This window comes from Miscanthus floridulus, chromosome 15 (assembly GCF_019320115.1).
Source record: "Miscanthus floridulus cultivar M001 chromosome 15, ASM1932011v1, whole genome shotgun sequence".
Classification (NCBI taxonomy): domain Eukaryota; kingdom Viridiplantae; phylum Streptophyta; class Magnoliopsida; order Poales; family Poaceae; genus Miscanthus; species Miscanthus floridulus.
The window spans coordinates 83,814,064-83,828,401 of NC_089594.1; the positions used below are offsets into that span (position 1 = coordinate 83,814,064).

The window sequence follows — 14,338 nt, forward strand, 5'->3', positions numbered from 1 at the left end:
CATCCAAAAACTGAAGGTACGGTCATACAGAACTGCCTTTATATATTTTTGCCAACCACGTGGAAATAAGAATCCATCTAATCGCAGGAATCCATTTATTCACTGCTCATCCTCCTGTTGTTTCCATCATCAGCATGAACTAAAGGTCTATTGTTTTCCTCATTCACCAACCAAAGGTACGGCCGTCTTGCTGAATCCATTTGCGATCTAATCTATCTCCAGTGATCTACATGAAAAAGGTAAATTAATGCCATCTCATTATTATATTTTTCAGTTTACAAGAAGGTCTATTGTTTTCATCATTCACCAACCAAAAGTATATGACCGTCGTGCTGAATCCATTTACGATCTGATCTGTCTCATGCGATCTACAAGAAAAAGGTAAATTAATGCCATCATTATTATGTTTTTCAGTTTATAAGTTACAATGGTTAGCGAGAGATTGCGGCCGTGCCTCGACTTAGCGCACTGCTCACTGCGCCCAAGTCTTTCTTTCCCGTGCTGCTGCTGGTGCAGGAGCGTGAGCCTGTAAACTGCAAAGAGAAGAAACACTACTACAGAAATAATTTTGCGAGACACCCAAAAAACTTAACCGAGGCGGACGCCTATTTTAGCCCGCCACGGTAAATCTCACGATTTACCGAGGCGGGTGGTTTTTATTTACCGTGGTGGGCACTTTTGCCCGCCTCGAAAAATCGATTTACCAAGGCGGGCACCTTAAAATGCCTGCCACGGTTAATAGGTATTAACCCTGGCGGGCATTTTAAGGTGTTCGCCTCGGTAAATTGATTTTCCGAGGCGGGCGCGTTATAAGACCCGCCACGGAAAATGGCCTGGCCCAACCGGCCTAAGACGAAGCCCGATAGCCACTCCAGGTATAAATAGGCACACTTAGGGTTTCCCAGCCACAGCCGAAGTCCCTCCCTCCGCCTCCGTGAGCACCCGATCCCCTTCATCGCGATTCTCGGCTCCCTCTCACTCTCAGATCCACACGGCGCCCCTGCTCCCTCTCCTCCAACTCTCACTCGTGCCCCTCTCCCTCACACCGTCTCGGCGCGCCGCCCCTCTCCTCCGGCCAGCCTCCATCTCCCTCTCCACTAAAGATGGCAACGGGGACCCGATCCCCGATTCCCCGCGGGGAATTCCCCTATTAGGGGACGGGGATGGAGTCAAATATGCCCCCACGGGGATCTAAACGGGGAGAAAACATCCCCCGTCGGGTTTGGCGGGGACGGGTTTGGGGGAGCATTCCCCGTCCCCGATACCCGCATCCCCGCCCCGTTTATATACAGGCTTTGCTCTCTTTCCTGATGGCCCAACCAGCCCACGAAGGCCCAATGTCTTCTGAGTATATATAACAGCAATAACCCTAGTTCTACACCTTTGTGATGATTAATATCCTGCTTCTTGCTATTTAGCTATTTTTGGATTGTGATTCGTGGTGTACTCTAATATTGTGTCGATGAACTCATGTGAATGATGATGAATTAACCTGAATGGTGATGAACAAATGCGAGGACGGGGATCCCCGACGGGGATTTTTCCCCTCGCGGGGGCGGGGATGGGGGAGAAATCGTCCCCGTGAGCTTTGGCGGGGACGGGGACGGGGATTTTTTCTCCCCGCGGGGACGGGGATGGGGAGGCAACCTCCGAGGGGGAATTCCCCGTTGCCATATTTACTCTCCACCCCATGACGCCGGTGATGGCGCTGCAAGGCGGGCATACCCGGTGGTGCGCGCCGTGGCCGGCGGCAAGGACCGCCACAGCAAGGTGGCGGCGGCGTCCACCACGGCGGCGGCCTTCCTCCCTCCCTCTCCATGGCGCGTCCACGACGACGACGGTGACTGGGGCCAGATCCACGACGAGCCCGTCCTGAGGCGGATCTGGCCGGTGGCGGCGCGCGGTGACCGGATCCGGCTGGTGACGGCGTCCCGAGGCGGATCCGGCGGGCGAGGACGGTTCGGCGCGGCGGCCTCCCTCCACCACGGCGGGATCTCCACCACGGCCACGACGCCGGGACCTCCACCATGGCGGCCGAGGACGCGTCGGCATGGTCCCCTGCGAGCGACTAGCGAGGTGGTGGCGGCCCTGCAGTGGCGTCGGCGTGTCCAGCCGGCTTCTCCAGAGACGCTGGGGCCCGGCCGGCTGCTCCTCTTCTCCCTCCCCGAGCAGCACGGATCTGCAGCCGTGGGAAGCCCGGATCCGTCGCCGGTGGGCTCGCCAGTGGGCTCGAGAACGGGCTCGTCGGTGGGCTCCTGGTTTTTTTGTTTTTTTAAATGATTAACCGCAGCGGGCATCCTAACGTGCCCACCGTGGTAAAAGTATATTTACCGTGGCGGGTACGTTACACCGCCCGCCGCGGTAAATCGGTTAACTGCGGCGGGCAAGGTCGCCCGCCGCAGTTAAGACACGATTTATCGTGGCCTCTAGGCCGCGGCGGACGGCTTTGCCCGCCGCGGAAAACCGAAAACGCCCGCCTCCAGTAAAGTTTGTGTAGTAGTGAAAGGGGATGTGAAAGATATAAAATCATTTCATTCTTACTCTATAAGTGTAACAAAATATACAGGAGTATCCTTCTAGCCTCCCAAGACAACCTTCTATTTTTTATTAGGTCCGTCTTAGTAGAAGTTTCATTTGCATTAAATAGGTTAGCACATAGGTACTTTTGACGACATTGTTTTTAAGAAGAGAGAGAGAGGATAAATGAGTTTCATCTAGATGAAGCTCGGCATGATTACCAACTATTTATGAGTCATGAAATTTAGCGCCTATGAAACTATAGAATGAAACTTTGCATTGAGAGTGAGTGTTTTATCCAAGTTTTATTTTTCATTCTATATGACGTGATAGTCTTCGAAATAGTACGACGCCGTGAAACTATCCATTGAGACTGGACTTATCATCAGTCGGTCTCTAGGACCTTCTATTGTGCCGTACTATAGATACATAAACGCGGTTAGGACCAACTATTTGAAATGGCCCAATAAATCGCTACAATCTCTCATAAAAAATTGGCTTAGCTTCAAAGTTAATAATAATATTTTTGGCTTAACTCACGTTAATTCGTATGACGCACTAAAATTCATCAATAAAAGCCATATAATATGCTATGTTTAACAAGAAAAAATATATCATTAGATACGTTAAATATGACTCTACCATTATGAACTATAATTCAAAATAATCCCTAAATTTGTACCTAAATTATCCACATCTATCATTAAAAAGATAATAATATTTCAATATTGTTATCCACACAATTAAATTACTAAAGAAGGATATCCAACACGCCCATATAATATACAATAAGATGGGGCACAAAAGAAAGGAAGGAGAAGAAAATATCCAACCGTGGAACCAAATTAATGAACACTATTAGCAAAGCCACAACGATATCTCTCATACATGCCAATGCCAATTCTAAACATGTGTGGAACTCTGGATTCAAATAAAAGTTAAATGAATATAGTAATTTTTATTTTAACATATATTAAACATAGTTTTCTATTGCTAAAGTATCTCAATGTTAGCTCTTACTGAGGAATCCAACCCGTGCGGCAGCACAGGTTCATGGACTAGTGTATTAATAGTTAAGATATGTAGCTCCTATATGGGTAGACTGAGAGATAGGCTCTAAAGGTCTTTACAGCTTGTGGCTGAATATATTATTAATCTTGCTCTACGTGGGCTAATTGTTATACGATAGGTAGACTAATAGATTTGGCTATAAGTTTACAGCCAGCAGCAGACTGCATTATGGACCAGTACTGGTACATGCCTCGCTCGTCTCGTCTCGTAGCGATGGCCATCCACCTCGAGTGTAGGCCTGTTCAGACGGAGACCTCGCCGTGGAGTGTGGAGTCAAGGGGTGTCGGTCTCGCGGAGCAGGCGGCTACAACGAATCCTACTCATCATTCACATGGCTCCGCGGTTGGTGGCCCCGGCACTAGATAGCTACCTGTGAGGGATGGTGTAACATGCTGTCTCCACCAGGCACCAATAATGCTCTGTGTAGACTGAGAGATAGGCTCCAAAGATCTTTACAACTTGCAGCCGAATATATTATTAGTCTTGCTCTACGTGGGCTAATTGTTATACGATAGGTAGACTAATAGATTTAGCTATAAGTTTACAGACAGCAGCATAATGCATTATGGACCAGTACTGGTTCATGCCTCGCTCGTCTCGTCTGGTAGCGATGGGCATCCACCTCGAGTGTAGGCCCGTTCAGACGGAGACCTCGCTGTCGAGTGTGGAGTCAAGGGGTGTCGGTCTCGCGGAGCAGGCGGCTACAACGAATCCTACTCATCATTCACATGGTTCCGCGGTTGGTGGCCCCGGCGCTAGATAGCTACCTGTGAGGGATGGTGTAACATGCCGTCTCCACCAGGCACCAATAATGCTCTGTGTAGACTGAGAGATAGGCTCCAAAGATCTTTACATCTTGCAGCCAAATATATTATTAGTCTTGCTCTATGTGGGCTAATTGTTATATGATAGGTAGACTAATAGATTTAGCTATAAGTTTACAGACAGCAGCAGACTGCATTATGGACCAGTACTGGTTCATGCCTCGCTCGTCTCGTCTGGTAGCGATGTGCATCCACCTCGAGTGTGGGCCCGTTCAGACGGAGACCTCGCTGTGGAGTGTGGAGTCAAGGGGTGTCGGTCTCGCGGAGCAGGCAGCTACAACGAATCCTACTCATCATTCACATGGCTCCGCGGTTGGTGGCCCCGGCGCTAGATAGCTACCTGTGAGGGATGGTGTAACATGCCGTCTCCACCAGGCACCAATAATGCTCTGTGTAGACCAAGAGATAGGCTCCAAAGATCTTTACAGCTTGTAGCCGAATATATTATTAGTCTTGCTCTACGTGGGCTAATTGTTATATGATAGGTAGACGAATAGATTTAGCTATAAGTTTACAGACAACAGCAGACTGCATTATGGACCAGTACTGGTACATGTCTCGTCTGGTAGCGATGGGCATCCACCTCGAGTGTAGGCCCGTTCAGACGGAGACCTAGCTGTGGAGTGTGGAGTCAAGGGGTGTCGGTCTTGCGGAGCAGGCGGCTACAACGAATCCTACTCATCATTCACATGGCTCCGTGGTTGGTGGCCCCGGCGCTAGATAGCTACCTGTGAGGAATGGTGTAACATGCCGTCTCCACCAGACACCAATAATGCTCTGTGGAGACCGAGAGATATGCTCCAAAGATCTTTACAGCTTGCAGCCGAATATATTATTAGTCTTGCTCTACGTGGGCTAATTGTTATATGATAGGTAGACTAATAGATTTAGCTATAAGTTTACAGACAGCAGCAGACTGCATTATGGACCAGTACTGGTTCATGCCTCGCTCGTCTCGTCTGGTAGCGATGGGCATCCACCTCGAGTGTGGGCCCGTTCAAACGAAGACCTCGCTGTGGAGTGTGGAGTCAAGGGGTGTCGGTCTCGCGGAGCAGGCGGCTACAACGAATCATACTCATCATTCACATGGCTCCGCGGTTGGTGGCCCCGGCGCTAGATAGCTACCTGTGAGGGATGATGTAACATGCCGTCTCCACCAGGCACCAATAATGCTCTGTGTAGACCAAGAGATAGGCTCCAAAGATCTTTACAGCTTGTAGCCGAATATATTATTAGTCTTGCTCTACGTGGGCTAATTGTTATATGATAGGTAGACGAATAGATTTAGCTATAAGTTTACAGACAACAGCAGACTGCATTATGGACCAGTACTGGTACATGTCTCGTCTGGTAGCGATGGGCATCCACCTCGAGTGTAGGCCCGTTCAGACGGAGACCTCGCTGTGGAGTGTGGAGTCAAGGGGTGTCGGTCTTGCGGAGCAGGCGGCTACAACGAATCCTACTCATCATTCACATGGCTCCGCGGTTGGTGGCCCTGGCGCTAGATAGCTACCTGTGAGGGATGGTGTAACATGCCGTCTCCACCAGACACCAATAATGCTCTGTGGAGACCGAGAGATATGCTCCAAAGATCTTTACAGCTTGCAGCCGAATATATTATTAGTCTTGCTCTACGTGGGCTAATTGTTATATGATAGGTAGACTAATAGATTTAGCTATAAGTTTACAGACAGCAGCAGACTGCATTATGGACCAGTACTGGTTCATGCCTCGCTCGTCTCGTCTGGTAGCGATGGGCATCCACCTCGAGTGTGGGCCCGTTCAAACGAAGACCTCGCTGTGGAGTGTGGAGTCAAGGGGTGTCGATCTCGCGGAGCAGGCGGCTACAACGAATCATACTCATCATTCACATGGCTCCGCGGTTGGTGGCCCCGGCGCTAGATAGCTACCTGTGAGGGATGATGTAACATGCCGTCTCCACCAGGCACCAATAATGCTCTGTGTAGACCAAGAGATAGGCTCCAAATATCTTTACAGCTTGTAGCCGAATATATTATTAGTCTTACTCTACGTGGGCTAATTGTTATATGATAGGTATACTAATAGATTTAGCTATAAGTTTACAGACAGCAGCAGACTGCATTATGGACCAGTACTGGTACATGTCTCGTCTGGTAGCGATGGGCATCCACCTCGAGTGTAGGCCCGTTCAGACGGAGACCTCGCTGTGGAGTGTGGAGTCAAGGGGTGTCGGTCTCGCGGAGCAGGCGGCTACAACGAATCCTACTCATCATTCACATGGCTCCGCCATTGGTGGTCCCGACGCTAGATAGCTCCCTTTGAGGGATGGTGTAACATGCCGTCTCCACCAGGCACCAATAATGCTCTGTGTAGAGTACGTACCATCGATCTTTGCATAAGAAGGAACACTTCAGCGGCACCAATAATGGCTCGTAAGATTAAAAAAAAAAAAGGCTCGTACGTCATGTTGGCGCTGCTGATTCACACTCTTCATTTCATCTTGGGATTCAGCACTGTGTACTACCATCGCCACCATCCGTCGTTGCAACGGTTCAGTGGCAGCTGAATTGAATAGATGTACTAGCTACTGCCTGCTAGAAGAATGATTTAGAGCCCAAGTGCTATCAAATTCGAGGCCAATTGGCTGAAGGAAGATGATTGCAGACGAGTGGTAGAGGAAGCCTGGGGGGCAATGTCTCTTTTCCAATGTAACTAAATTGACTACACTAAACAACTGACGAAACAATCATTTCCATGTAGAATGGGCAAATTACAAAGTATATGTCTTCCAACATTTGATTTTGTTGATTCTTTTTTTTTTTGAGACCGTGCCTGGGCTCATATTTCATTAAAAAGAAGTAGAGAAACATTACAATCTCCCCCATCAATGATAAGCGCCGAAATTACCAAAGAGGAGGAGGACCAAGAACACAAAAAAATAATAAAAAAAGTACCCAAAAAAGCTGAGGATTACAACGGAAAAAAAAGGCAACCACAACTGCAGGAAACCTGCCGACGCCCAGTCAAAGGCCAGCTAGGCTACAACCTCCCTAGCCACCCGACGTCGCACTCGGCGGCTTGGCGAGAAGCGTGTCAACCTCCGGGACAAAGTATTCGCGTTGTCAGGGAACAGAACCTTGAATGCCTCTTGCTTGGACTCTGAAAGCGGTTCAGCAAAGATGAACACAAACTTCTATAGAGCTGTAGAGCCGACGGGCTGTGCTGGAACTGCGAGCCCCAACTTAGCCATAAGAACTTGCTGTGCGCCTGTGCCTGAAGAGTTGAGTTGGCCGCCCGAGGTTTAGCAGCGAAGCGCGTACTCCTCCTAGGTGCACTGACGCTGGGTCGGGCCCGAGGCACCTTGAGGGTGGGTCTTCCCCGAAGCACAAGAGTTTGGAGAGGTAGGCAGGCTCCCTCCCGGATCAAGCGTGGAATGTCAACGAGAGAATGCTACTGAACATCCAGGACTCCTTGCCCAGAGGCAACGGGCGCCTGAGGGGGCAGGCATCCGTCGTGAGGTCAACCGGACCGAAGCCTGGCGGGTAGCCCTCTTAGTCCTCCGTGGATGCATCAATGCCTGAGGGGGCGTTTTGCACCAACCGCGATGGCGTGACCTTTGTCTGCCCATGCTGAGTCTACACCGGGGGGAGTTTGCTGCCCACAGAGTGGTGTGCGGAGGTGGAGTCCGCAGCTCCGAGTCGGCATGCTGGGACGACATCTGCCACCCGCAGGTGCAGACATAGGTGACCACCATCGTGGGCCTATCCTCCAGCTGGTTGGCCGCCGAAGATGAAGCCAGGCGGTCAAGTGGAGGGCGCGTGACGATCCTGCTGACGGCGATCGAGGCTGCGAACTCCTCGAGCATTGGGTTGTCCATGCGTCGTGACCAGAGAGCTCGTCGTGAGGCCACGCAGTCAGCGTCAACGGGTCATAGCCAGGAAGGCACGTCCCGCTAGCCGACAAGTCACGGTCGGTCCCACCGCCGTTGGAGGAGTCACTAGTGCCTTCCTCTGTCCGTCTTTGGCACCTCGTGCGTCGGCGCCGATGCCCTCGACCAACAGGCGACACATGCATAGCCCCACCCGACTCCACCGGGTCGACTTGGGCGGGTGGCTTGGTGCTCGAGGCACGGTCTCGGGCTAGTCATCGTCGCCTGCCATCAGTGCCGGTAGCTGCGCTGGAGCTAGCAGGAGGCACCCTCCGCTGCCGCTTGCAACGCACGATCCTCCATCCATCCCTGCCCACCGCCCTACGTCCACCGTCGATATCGGGACACTGCCGCTTACAGTCCCGCGCCAGGTGCCGAAAATCATAGCACCGAAGATAGCGACATGGCAGCCTGCAGGTGGCGACATGGTGCGACCAGGACAGGTAGTTGAGGCACTTCCCCTAGAGCACGGCGGGTAAGGGATGACGTGCGCCGACATAGTCAGACCCAGCCACAACACCCTGGCGCTGCGGCTACTGGGCAGGGCGCTGTACCTCCTATTGTGGCAGCACCCGCTGCCACCCCTCAGCGTCTAGGGCTGAGACGCGGCGGCGTGGCCCCAACCACTGGTGTGCTGGCAGTTGTAGGCAAGCTAGGTCCTGAGCCGATGTCGGCTGGGCACCTCGGCGACCCATTGGGCTAGCGACGACGTCATGGGCAGCGTACCCTTGGCGCCCCACCGCTGTCGTCCGTTGGGGCTGTAGCTGCAGCGGCAGCGTCGACCGCGCCTAGCTCCTCGACATCCTAGTGATGGCCAGAGCAGTTAGGGTAGCCGTTAGCGCCCAGCGAGCGGCCTCGAGGTACGACGAAGGGGATCATTCGCCGTCTGAGTCGTCGGAGAGGCAGATCTCGTCCTAGTGTATGGACTTGGATCTACCAGTGGAACAGGGGAAGAACGGAAGCACATTAGGGGAGAGGGGGAAGGTGGTCGACCGGCGCCGGACGCGCCGGGAGTCTGTGTGGTGGCTGCCGGAGCCGGAAAGGCGGCCGACAGGCTACGGTGGAGGCGGGGGGCAGTTGGGAGACGGGGTGTCATCATCTCCAACGCCGGCAGCCGCACAACACCGCGGAGGTGGAGGGGAGAGGGAGGGGGAGGCGGATGCTGTTCTTGAGGCCGGCGGCGCGGAGGGCGCCGCAAGTTCGCCGGGTTGGGAGTGCGGCGGCGGCAGATTGGGGGTGATGGAGCATCCTGAGGAGCCGATGCTCGCGGGGGAGGCCGGATCTGCGAGTGAGGAGGTTGCGGCGAAGGGGAGAGAGGTGGGTGAGGGGGCCGCCGCCGCCGAGCTGGCAGCAGCCTGCGACGGCGACACGGTGTGGGGAGCAGCCGCCAGGGGCCCGCCTAGGGTTCGCCCATCCTATCACAACTCACAAGGGTGCGCTGGGAAGAGGGGAGGGGGATCCGGCCAATGGGGCTGGAGTGCGAGGTTAGCCGCCGGCAATGTGGTCACCGTAGGGGCAGCGCGGGGGTGGGGGACAACGGCTCTCGATCTTGTCAATTCCAAAATAAAAAATATGCGTTATATAATTTTGGGAAACAAAAAGGCAACAACCATGGATAGCATGCAAATCTGTCATAATGACTTTCATCGCTCGTACCCGTAGAAACCAGACAAATTTTAAAGTGAAAGTAATAAAAAAGTCTACTTTTAACAAAAAAAAAATGCACAACCACTAATCACTTGAACTGGAAACGTATCTCACGTAGGGTTACAGTTTGCCGTCACCATTCATCTGGTTGCGTTGTGGAGGCATGGTGAGGGAGGATCGGAGAAAAACTCGCTAGCTGGGACCTGTGAATGGTCGCCATAAGTTCAGTTCAATTCATCTACCAAGGGCCAGTTTAGATGCAAAAAATTTGGCAAAATGATACTGTAGCGCTTTTCGTTGTTATTTGACAATTAGTGTCCAATCATAGTCTAATTAGGCTTAAAAGATTCGTCTCGTGGATTTCGTCTAAACTGTGTAATTAGTTTTATTTTTTATTTATATTTAATGCTTCATGCATGCGTCCAAAGATTCGTTGTGATGAAAAATCTTAAAAAATTTAACATTTTAGGGTGTAACTAAACAGGGCCCAAGCAAAGCTGTTGGATCGAGACCTGTCCATCAAACACGCAATAATGCTCATGTGGACTAGGTACAGCAGGCCTCGCCCGTCTCGTAGCGAGGCAATGATGCCGCGATGGCGAATTGGCGATGGCGTCCAGTTTGTAGCGCCGGCATATAAAGTTTGCCGCGATGGCGAGTCAAGTCGCGAGTGCCGACAGGTGGTCTCGCTCTCGCGCCGAACCCAGCCCCTGTCACCTCACATGGATGGTGACGATGCACGCATGTCCTCTGCCCCAATATCCAATAATTCCGCGCCGTGTCCACTGTGCAGCGCGTGCTGCATTCATCCCTGCAAGACTGGGTTATATTTCTTCTTCAGATGATTCCAGCAGTGTACCTGTGTATATGTACTAACATTCCAATTTAAATGCAGCACAAGACCGGAAGCACGCAACGAAGCATCCTTACAACCTGCAAGTCATCTTCAGGTTAAAAAAAAACAGTTGGTGTGTGTACCCTATTGGCAGGCTGATAATATAACAACCTGCTACAATTATTGTATGCCTCCATCTTGCTTTTCACTCGTCCCAAACGAGTCCTACCAGCTCCCTTTTGTGCAGTACTGTGTTGCACTATTATATTGTATCCCAGGCCTTGTTTAGATTACATCCAAATTCCAAGTTTTTTCACTCTCTCTCCATCACATCAATTTTTAGCCGCTTGCATGGAGTATTAAATGTAGGTAAAAAAATAACTAATTGCACAGTTTAGTTCGAAATCACGAGATGAATCTTTTGAGCCTAGTTGGTCCACGATTGGACAATATTTGTCAAATAAGACGAAAGTGCTACTATTCATCGGGTTGAAATTTTTTCGCAATCTAAACGAGGCCCCAATCTTCTCCAATGCAAAGGACTGGTATACAAATAAAGCAAACAAAAAATATTGCGACAGAAGATGTGGTTGTTTGAGAAACCGCGTCGTTATACAGATCTGGGTTTGCATTGTGCAGTTCTATGAAACCCTGAGCTTTGCAGATCCAGGAAATCCTCTTGTCCTTCACTTGCAGATCCATAGTTTCACACCGTCGCCTCCCGTCCCATCCTCTTCCTCTGAATCTCGCTGCTGGAACCACGGTGCTGCCAGTGCTACAAACACCTGCCCTCCCTCCGCAATTGTTTTCAACAAAGCTTGCGCTTCCACCGCCCCGCTACAGTACCTGCCACTTTTCATCTCCAACAAGGTTTTCTTGTGGTCTTCAGTTTGAAGGAAAACTTGGCCGGACAGCAACAGTCCTGTCATTCTTGATCTCTCTCCTGCCGGCTGCGTACGCCGTAGGGTATGAATCACACGCTCTTCCATCTTGTTCTTGATTCGGTTTGCACTCCAAAGAAAACTGCAGTGTAAAATAAGTGGAGTTTGTGCTCTATTCAATGAATCTGGGCACACTGAAGGAAACAAAACGTGGAGCTACATGTCGTCCACATCGATTACTAGAATCGTCACTCGTCATTGATAAATAAAAAACTCTAAATATGTTGCTTTCGTTGATTTCTTTCAGGATTGGAAATAAGACTACACAAGCACTGCCAAAGTGAGAGCGAGCAAAGGAAGGAAAGGCAAGGTCATTGATGGAGGCTGCCGTGGTGACTGCATCACACGGCGCTATGGGCTCCTTGATAGCGAAGCTTGGTGATTTGCTCACAGCTGAGTACAAGCTGTTGGAATTTCGTTTCAGATCGGGATGTATTGCATAAGAATAGAATAGGTGTTCGGGATTTACATGAGAGGCAGAGAGAAGGGGAGTGAGATGTAGCAAACCATCGAAAGCCGTAGTGGTCGAAGCTCCGGCCGGGGTTTCGTTGACAGACGCCATCTGCGCGCCGGCAGCGACGTTCGGTGGAGAGGGAGGAGTCGGCGCTGTGGCATCCTTGGCGGCGGCGTGTGCGTCGAGGTGGCATTGCCGGCGTCGGTGGTGCTTCCCGTCGCTGGCAGCGTCCCTTCTCAAGATCGGGTTTAGGGGTTAGGATGTCGGTGGGGTGACTGGCGGCGCGGTGAACCTCGTACTGCGAGCCCCGGCCCCCATCTTTCCTTTATAGCGCTGTGCGACGGGGGCCCACCAACCATGTAGGGTTGGGCGCCCCCCGATCAGGGCGTGAGAACAAGGCCCAAAGGCCGTTGGGCCTAATGGCATGGGAGATCAATTTAACATTCTCCCCCTTGATCTCTCATCACTTTCTTCGTTCTTTAATTCTTACTCAAAACTTTCGATTCATATTTTTCTTGCTTCCATCTTATTTCATCATAGATTAGTGCATAGAACTGTCCCATCGTCACAGCAATTATTGCCGTTAGACTAACAGTCACAATACACTTCTCTGTTTTGAAATGTAAACTTTCTTTGGGCCCTTCGTATGTTCGGGAATCATAGGCTTTCCCTTAAACCCATGCCGGCTACGTGTTCTCTGAACATGTTGGATGGTAAGCCCTTTGTGAGCGGATCCGCGAGCATTTTCTCTGTACTTATATGCTCAAGATTTATTATATGATCCCGAACTTTATCTTTCACAACATAGTACTTTATGTCAATGTGTTTGGCAGCACCACTTGACCTATTGTTGTGAGCATACTGTACCGCTGGGTTGTTATCATAATACAACCTCAGTGGTTCATTTATATTATCAATCATTTTCAATCCGGGTATGAATTTCTTCAGCCAATTCACCTGCCCCGTTGCCTCATAGCATGCTACAAACTCGGCATACATTGTCGAGGATGTAGTTACGGTTTGTTTGGAGCTTTTCCACGATATAGCCCCTCCTGCGAGAGTAAATACATATCCTGACGTGGATTTTCTTTCATCTCCCGCATAATCAGAATCTGAATACCCCTCTATCTGCAGGATATCAGATCTTCTATACGTAAGCATGAGGCCTTTCGTACCCTTCAAATAACGTAGGACTTTCTTCACTAATTTCCAATGTTCAATTCCTGGATTCTTTTGATATCTGCCAAGTAACCCGGTAACAAAAGCTAAGTCAGGGCGTGTACACACTTGAGCATATTGTAAACTTCCAACAGCTGAAGCATACGGTACCGCTTTCATTCGGTCAATTTCATATTGGTTCTTGGGACACTGATGTTCCCCAAATCTATCGCCCTTGACTATAGGAGCAGGTGAAGCACTGCACGCATGCATACTAAATTTCTTCAGGACCTTTTCTATGTATGCCTTTTGCGATAATCCTAGAACCCCCTTTCTTCTGTCTCGGTGAATCTCTATTCCCAAAACGAACGAGGCCTCACCGAGATCTTTCATATCAAAGTTTGAGGACAAGAATTTCTTCGTTTCCATTAGTAGATTGATATCACTACTAGCAAGCAAGATATCATCCACATACAAAATTAGGAATATGTACTTTTCATTCTTGAACTTTGCATAAACGCAATTGTACTCAATATTTTCTTTAAACCCAAAACCTTTTATCGTTCTATCAAACTTCAAATACCACTGTCTTGAAGCTTGCTTCAATCCGTAGATTGATTTCTTCAGGCGGCATCCCATATTTTTCTTTCCTTTTACGACAAAACCTTTCGGTTGTGCCATATAAACATTTTCTTCCAAATCCCCGTTTAGGAAAGTCGTCTTTACATCCATTTGATGTAAATCCAAATCATAGTGGGCTACAAGTGCCATTATAATTCTGAAGGAATCTTTACATGAGACTGGAGAAAACGTCTCATTGTAATCAATCCCTTCTCTTTGCATGAAGCCTTTCACCACAAGTCACGCTTTAAATCTTTCTATATTCCCTTGGGAGTCATATTTCGTTTTGTAGACCCATTTACAGCCTACTGTTTTGGCTCCTTTAGGAATATTTTCTAAGTCCCAACTTTATTGGTACTC

General features: G+C 50.0%; 1 long non-coding RNA gene across 4 annotated transcripts; it reads left to right on the forward strand.

Annotated features, from left to right (window-relative positions):
- The first annotated feature begins 7,253 nt into the window (after positions 1 to 7,253).
- Positions 7,254 to 12,706, forward strand: LOC136508495 (uncharacterized). 4 transcript variants are annotated; one of them, XR_010771989.1, is made up of 3 exons: positions 7,277 to 7,795; positions 10,454 to 11,770; positions 11,993 to 12,706. It is a non-coding gene; the product is annotated as an uncharacterized lncRNA (long non-coding RNA). The 4 variants fall into 4 exon arrangements; XR_010771988.1 differs by having other exon boundaries at positions 7,281 to 10,792; positions 10,865 to 11,770; XR_010771990.1 differs by having other exon boundaries at positions 7,281 to 7,795; positions 10,865 to 11,770.
- Positions 12,707 to 14,338: the final 1,632 nt, after the last annotated feature.